Below are 8427 nucleotides of genomic sequence, written 5' to 3' on the forward strand. Positions count from 1 at the left end.
GTGTGAGAAGCCCGTGTGTGTGTGTGTGTGTGTGTGTGTGCGTGTGTGTGTATGTGTGTGTTGGGGGGTGTTCAGGATAAAGTATGGCTCTGGAATTGTCCAATGTCTGAAAGGGGAAATCCTTGTTGAGTGAGTGCCCACCCCGTGAGGGATAGTGACTGGCCTTTTTCTTAAGAGGCTACAAAAGACATTATCCTTTGATTGTCTTTGTTCTGCCAGGAGCTTGCAGAGGCCTGGCTTTTGTAGGGGGAAAACCTGCCTCTGACTCCTCTGTCCCTGGATGCTAAGAACACACTGAAATGAGTGGCCTTACCAGTACCACAGACCCCTTTGCTCCTCCCATGTGGGGTTCTTCTCATTCTTCACACAGCACTCAAGCAGCTGGCTGTGGCCTGGGGCTCATTGGGTTGGGTCCATCCTGCCCTCAGTGTGAAAATTTTGCTTCCTCTAGGTAGCTGAGGAAAGACACGCTATGATCTCAAGGGAATTCTTCTGGATGGTGTCCCCAAGGGCCTGTTCCTAAAGCCTGTTTCACATAGCTTAAGCCAAGAGCATCCCCACTGCACTCCCATCTTTGGTGGGGTGAGCCTTTGTTTTTTCCTCTACTGAGGCCCACACCCACCACTCCCAGTTCGAGCAGGGACCATGTGGAGCAGAGCTGTCATCCTAACAGTGTGCAGAGCTCTGAGTTCTTAGGGTGGTGTGGAAGGGAGGTGCACACTCAGGTGTATGGACTGAAAACGGAAGGGTAGAGGTCGGCTCCCAGTCCCACACGTCTCCTGTCACCTGTGCCAGCTGCTACGTGCACCTCTCCAGCTCCGTCCCCTCTGCAGCCATTCCTTCTACACAGGCCTTGAGTGGTGTGTGGTACAGTCTCGGCCTGTGTGATGTCTCTTCAACCTCTTCCCATCAGCGTTCCCACCGATGCTCCATACAGGTGTCCTCCAATTCTCAGAGCCAGGAGGGTCCATATCTCCTGGAACTGAGCTCTGTCTCAGGGGTAGCCCTTTTGGAGAATAGCAGTTGGCTGTGTACAGAGCATCATCAGACACCGTGGCCCACTGCCACTTGAGGGACTTAGTCAGTAGCAGCTTTGGTAGTCTCCCGTGTAGAGTCTTCTTGGTCCCCAAGGGGCCAGTGGCTTTGGGCCAGCATGGCACTGAGGGCATGGTGGACCTGCTCCAGGAATGTGGGCAGAGTGATTCTTGCTGATTTATTGTGTGTGCCCATTTGTTACCCAAGCCATTTCTCAGTCCTGTGTGAGGCATCTTCCGGGGGTTGTTCCAGTTGCCCTTGCCATCACAGGTCCTCATTCCATTGTATTGTTCCTCTCCCCATCTACTTCTGTGTCTCCTTGTCTGGTCGACCTGCAGCTGTTTAGGGGGTCACCAGGCATGAACAACCCCTGGCAGTCACCACAGTCTAGTTGCCACCCAGCAGGCACAAGAGCAGGGGGAAAGGTGTCTGATGCTGCAGCTGTGGCAGCTTCTGTGTGGTTTGGGGATGGGGAATGCGAGGGGAGTATCATAAGAGGGAAAGAGAGGCTGTTTTAGTCCATTGGTCACAGGTCATCAGCTGGCCTAGGTGTGTTTGGGAGCTAGTATGGCCTTGTCTTCCTGTGTTAAGACATTCACAGAGACTGTCATGTCACAGAGACCAAGGTATGTGCCTGGCAATGAGATAAAACCAGACATGTGTCCTGGTGTTGGCAGTGTGGGCCCCTCCCCCCTCTACCTCAGGTTCAGCCTTCCTCTGAGTGCCCATCTTCCCTCAACTCCCTTGAAGGTAAAGTCGCTTGTGGACCTCCCCTTCTCTTCTTCCATCCCTCAAGCATCATGGGCCAAATTCATGGTGCCACTCACCTCCACTTCTTGTCTGGGCTGGCCACTATCCAGCTGAACACCATTAGAGTGTGTCAACATCTAGTGTGTTGGGGGCCCTGGGTATGGTTGCACACCAGCAGAACACAGGAGATGCAGAGCAATGGCAGAAGCAACTGCATGAAGTTGCAAGATTTATTAATCCTTATATAGATATGAATATGCACTAATACAATTTCCATTTTGGCAAGATAACAAAAGATCATTATTCCCAGGATACCAGGAACAACTGAGGCAAGATTAAACAAAGAAATATGACTAAACAAAGGTTTCTTCTCAAAATATTCACATAATAACTCACCTCTCTTCTTATTATCAAAATATACTCACCATTACCAAGAGAGTGTGAAACGGCTTCCACAGAAACAGGACACAGCAGAACATAGTTTAAGGTCAAGTGAGAAAAACATTTTCTTCTCCAGGGCGGCATTCCAGCCCCTACTTGCACCTGTCACCAGTACTTACTTGACCCTGCCTGGGAGCTGCATCTCCATGTCTCAATAATTCCTTCTTCTTTCTTTTGCCTCAAAAGTAACACTTTTCGGGTTGGGGATTTAGCTCAGTGGTAGAGCGCTTGCCAACAAGCGCAAGGCCCTGTGGGGGGTGGGGGGGGTAACACTTTCCATAACATAGCTAAATGCTCTTGTAGGGATTTAATCATGCAAAAATAAAGCAACATAATATACAATGCACATAATATTATGGCAAAACTAGCCCCTCCCAAGCTATGGAAAATACTTGGAAGCCAAGCTTTGGGATCTAATCCTGTAAATTGATCAGCCAAAAATTTAGCTATTTCCGTAGGGGTAGTATCTTCTAGCTGTTTACCAAAAGACATTTGAACATCATATTTCAAGGAATTAATTACTTTGGTAGCACTATCATTGCATTCTAAATAGGCTTGAATTAACTTCTAATCCTGTTCTGCATAATTATACATATATTCAGTAACACAAAAAGGAGTAGAATTTCAATCACAATCTAAATCCACACATTTTCAATAGATAACATCGTTCAACCCAACCATTCTACTGTCTGTTTTTAAAACATCTACTTGATGTTGAAGTCCAGTATCAATTTTAGTTTGCTCTACCCATAACTCATGTGAATCTTTATGCCAGTCTTCAACAAAACGCTTTGTCTGAATAGATGTTTTTAATGCTATGCTGGAAACTGACCCCAAAGTAGCAACAGAAATAAGGCTTAAAATAGTAGCTATAATGACTCTAATCATTATTTTACTTCTCTTCAGCAGATTATTAAAACATTCAATAATCACATGATTAAGAGGTTCTTGAGACCAATGACGTCCCAAATTAGCAGGCATCCATACATATAATTTTTGCTGAATATCATAATAGAATATTGATTTATATTAAACTGAATAGATGAATTAATACATGAATACTAATGACAGTTAATACAAGCAAATCCATTAGCAAAATTAAATCTACCTATTAAAAAGAAATATGGCATAGGAATAAAAGTAGTAACCTTTTCTTTCTTAAATGTGGTAAAATTATCCTGAGAGGCAGATTGAGCAGACTCAGAAAAGCTTCCATTAGCAAACACAACTTCTTTTAATGCAGCAGCAGTCTTCCACAAATGAGTCTGAAGCGCAGTGGGATCTTCCACAGAGGCCAGTCAATTATCAGCAATGCCACCATCTCCCCATTCCATCAGCAAGGATCCATTAAGGTGTTCATTCTCCTCCTGATAACATTAGACAAATCACAAGTGGTAACATTCCATTCTGAACATGTATTAATAAATAGGCCATACGAATTCCAATTTATCCATTTGTCTTGAATAATTTTTCCAAACATGCCAAGGCAATTCTTCCAAATGAATGGGCAATACTTTAAGTCTATGTAAGTTAACTGAGCACAAACAGAACATAGTGGCTCACTAACAAATATATTGTTACTCCAATGTTGGTTTATAGACCAAGCTGTCAATCGCTGCAAATGAGTCCTGGAGCCTATAACCGTTTTTCCTGGTAATAGCCAATTTTGATAGCCCCTTTGGGGACATGGTCTCTGTCCTAAACATAAAGGCATCTTTGAGCCAGCATAAGTAAAATTATACAAAGCTCCATCACGCTTATTCAAATAAGTCAAAGTATTCCAAGGAAACGATACAATGTTTGGAGTGGTGTATAACCAAATTTGTTTCCCCCTAAGTAGCAGGCTCAAATAAAGGTGGATTAGGAATATAAGCCCAATAACTCACAGACGGGCTAAGGTGGGACAAAGATGTGGTGGGTGGGGAGGGTGTCCCTTCTCGTACCAAAGATTGTGAAATGGCCTTAGGGGCCAAGGATCTGAAGTTTTGTCAAGAGAAGTAGCAGGGGGGATGTGATTAGTAGAGAAGGGCTCTGGACCAGCATTGTTGGGAGCGATGCCCTTGAAGCCCTCCATTATTGATGTTATTATTATGGGTAGCGTTAAGTATGACTGGGTTCATGGAAAATCCCCAGCCAGCTGCAGAAGACTAATACAAATGTGGTGGTCAAGATGAATAATCATATGGTAATATCTGATGTTAAGATACCCAATGTGATGACCTTTCTGAAAAACCAAACCAACATCCTGCTGACTAATAGATATGACAAACCTGTGACCTTTCTGACAACCTGTCAACATCAGCCAACTCCCTGACCACACGAATATTGTGTCCTTGGCCTGCGTAAATGTTTCTTACTCTCCCCTGCCCCCCCGTTACCCATGTTATGGTATAAACTCAGCCTCAGGGAAAAATAAAATTGTTGCCTTGATCAGACTCTTGTCTTGGCGTCCTTCTTCGTGTCTCTTGTCCCCCATTCTCTTCCAGGTACCTTCAGCACCCCTCGTTGACACTGCATCACAGGAAAACACCCAGTTCCCTCCAGGCCCTCCAGGTCTAGCTAGACCCAGCACTCCACGGGGACAAGCAGACATCACCACACAGATAGAAACAGAACCCTTTTCCAGGGCACTGCTCTGCCTTGTCACAGGGGGCCTGGGTCCTAGTAATATTTTGCCCAGCCTGACTTGTGGCCAGACCACATTCATGCCTGAGGAAAACCTCTTAGCTTTTTATTGAGCATCTCTGACAGAAACTGCTTTCAGTCGCATAGCCTGAGAACCTGCCTGGGTCACCTCTAAGGCAGGAAATGGACAAGAGTACCCCAACTCTCTGGAAGGTTCCCAGACCACCCGAAGCTGAGGACTAGGGCCCAAGGAGGAGAACGGCAAGAAAGCAGCAAGCCCCTTCCTCTGGGGCCTCTGACCCATCCTCACTTCTTGCTTACAAGCTAGTCCTGGGGAGGAAGCCCTTAGATACATTGTTTCTACCCCTGGAACAGCAGTTTGGGGCTAATGTCTGGTCTTCCTCATTAGCCCCAAATCTCTCTGGTCTGGGAGAATCTGCTCCCCAGGGACGGGGCTTGGAGTAATAGGACAGCAGCCAAACTCCCTAACACTCTTTCTGAGGTCAGTTTCTTCCTGAATTGTCAAAATAAAACGAAAAACAGCAAATCCTACACATCTTACAAAAATAAGAGGCTTAAAATATTAAGCAACCTACATTTCTGGGACTTCTCAAAAAAAAAAAAAAAAAAAAAGAACAAACCAAAAAGCAAACAAAACCCTTTTGTGGGTGGTTTTTATCCTTGTTCCACCCCTAAGATCCCAAGATTTCAGGTGGGTAGGGTACAGAGGAGGCTTGGGGATCCCTGCTCCACCTTTCTCAGCCTCCAGGCCAAAAGAACTTTTGCCAAGAGTCTCTGCAGTGTTAATCAGAACAATGAGGGACGGTGAGTTAAAGCACAGGGTCAGGGAGGCACAGGGCAAGACAGAGACAGAAGCACAGAGGGTGATAGATGGGGACTGGAAGGAGGAGCTGAAAAGGAAGGGGACAACACGGGGAGGGGTAAGTGACAAAACTCTGAGGAGACAACTAAGCCAATACTGAGAAAGTAGAATGGGAAAGGAGGGTGTGGCCCAGAGGACAAGAGACAGAGGTTAAGGAGAGAGAGCAGGAGTTTCTTAGGCCCTGATGCTAACTCATGTCAGGTGTGCCGAGCGGAGATGGCGAACTTCCGGTCCACAATAAATAGGAAAAACCTGCGTACACTGGTGCTTATGGCATCGATCTGCAAGCATTTTCCTTCCCCATTTAAAAAAAAAAAAAATCCACCGGGAGAGCCCTCCCTCTCCCACCTCACATTCATTACTCCTTTGGCCAAAGACATCTCCACCTCAGTCCCTCCCCATTCCCCCAGGCAGAGCTGGCTTCCTCTGCCACCCTCGGTGTCCGGACCCATACAGTTTGTCCCACTCAAATAATGAATACAGCTCCTTGGGAAGAGCCCGAGGGCCAACCTTGGCTAGAGCAGCCTCTACGTCTTTGTAAAAGAGGGGCCTCTGCTGTCCGTAGAGGCCTACCTCAGCTGCTGCCTGCTGGCACAACTGCCCCAGCTCGCCCCAGAGAAGCCCTGGGTGCCCTGCACCAAGCGGCCAGCTCCTGCTCCCTCAGACCACAGCCCAGCTGAGCCCGCGCTCTCTGCAGGATCTGCCGGCGCGCCATGCAGCTATGGTCCAGCAGCGCCACCTACAAGCACAGAGCGAACTGCCATCGGGTGGCCTCGTCCTGGGCCGCCGGCTGCAAGGTGGTACCCACCGCCAGCATGCCGTCACGCGCGCGCTCGCCGCAGCCAGGGTCCAGGCAAGTTAGCAGACGCGCCCGCAGCGATGTGCTGTCGTCCTGTGCTGGCAGAGCAGCGCGTCCGACTTGGTGATGAGCAGCAACGCGGGCGGGCGCGCAGCCACAAAGGCCGCCTTAAGGAGGCGCGCACCCTTGACAGCACAGGAGGCCGCCAGGTCGGCTCCGCACAGGCGCAGCGTGGCACCAAGCCGGGTGGTGGGGCAGTGCCCCAACAGCGCCTTGCAGCAGCCGTGGGGCCCAAAGAACAGCACGGCCCGGGCGGGAGCCCTGGCCCGCCACGTCTGCGCAGTGCACCGGGGGCCCTGCAGTCCGTGACCCTGCTGCTCCCCAGCTCCAGCGTCCCCGTCCACGCCCCTGGCGGGCTCCCCTGACGGCTCCCGGAAGCCTCTGTGCGCGGCTGGGACCCGCTCCGCAAACTTGTCAAAGGGCTCCAGCTGTGGGCCAGAGGTGGGGGAGCCCATGACCTTGAGAGCGTCGCCGCTGCCATACTTGCCCGTCACATCCTCTGTCGCCCCAGGTGGCTTCGCGTGGAACACGTTGCCCGACACTCGGTGTCGTCCAAGACGGGATAGGCGGTGCCAACGGCCGCGGGACCCTGGGAGGGCTAGTGCCCGTACTTGTGGTAGCTGGCCTCCACACCCTCGTCCTCCGCCTTGAGCTTCAGCAACAAGCCCTTGGCTGGAAGCAAGGGGGCAAATAGGGCGCGGGCAGCGTGGCGGGTGGCGGGAGCACCTCTTAGCCGGGCTAAGCAGCCCTCTCCCTGTCTGTTCACATTTGACATTCCTGTTCCTGACAGTGTCCCTCAGCAATCCATAAGTACATTTTTACTTCCCAAAATGAGGGCAGTCTGGACCATGTCCCTGACACTTACACTGAACTGATCATACCGATACACAGTTTGGAGAATTAACATTCAGATTATAGCGAATTTGTATCCCATTTTTCCTTTTTGATGTGAATTACCTCATGTATGATGCCTTTCACAAGATCCATTCCTTGTCCTGAAAATTACATGCTTTCCTTTTTCCTTTTGCAGTTATTAAGGAGCAATCCAGTCTGTAAATGCACCACATTTTCTTTATGCATTCATCTGTTAAGGGACCACTTGAATATTTCCAAATTCTGAATACTATAAGAGAGCGTCACTGAACATGGTGGAGAAAGGGTCTCTGTACTAGGATGAATCAGCATTAGGATATATGCCTGGGTGTTGTATCTTGAGGTAAACCCATTCCCACCTTCCTGAAGAAACAGCATACTGATTTCCAAAGTTGCTACAGAAATTTACATTGCCACCAGAGAATCTCAATGTTCCCCTTAACCCAGTAAACGTGAATTCTCTTATGTGTTACTAAACTAAGTTGTTCTGAAAGGTATGAAAAATATCTCAGAATAATTTTGATTTGCATTTTTGTAATGTCCAAGGATGATAAATATTTATTATGAGTTTCTAAGTCATTTCAGTTTCACCTGTGAACATTATGCTTATATATGTATATTTGAATTACTTTTTTTATATATAGTGTTTTAGTTTTTCATATATGTTTTATATAAGCCCATTAGTGAATATGCACATGAAAATAATGTTTACCATTTCTGTAAATGGCCACTTAAAAATTATTAATGACAAATTAGATAATGCTCTCTTAATGAACTCACAGAATTGGCAGACAGGTTGTAATTAATTGAATTCATTACAAAAGTCTAGGACAGGGACTGGAAACAGGGCTCATCTGTTTGAGAATTTAAATCCCAGAGGACCTAAGGGGCAATTAACAATTCTGTCACATCAGGTCTGGGTGAAATCCACTGCCCTCTGCTGGCCGCTCGCAGAACTGCA

The 8427-nt window shown here is 47.7% G+C and overlaps 1 pseudogene; it reads right to left on the reverse strand.

Annotated features, from left to right (window-relative positions):
* Nucleotides 1-6121: 6121 nt before the first annotated feature.
* On the reverse strand, nt 6122-7368 carry LOC116898340 (annotated as a pseudogene).
* Nucleotides 7369-8427: the final 1059 nt, after the last annotated feature.

This window comes from Rattus rattus, chromosome 4 (genome assembly GCF_011064425.1).
Source record: "Rattus rattus isolate New Zealand chromosome 4, Rrattus_CSIRO_v1, whole genome shotgun sequence".
NCBI lineage: Eukaryota > Metazoa > Chordata > Mammalia > Rodentia > Muridae > Rattus > Rattus rattus.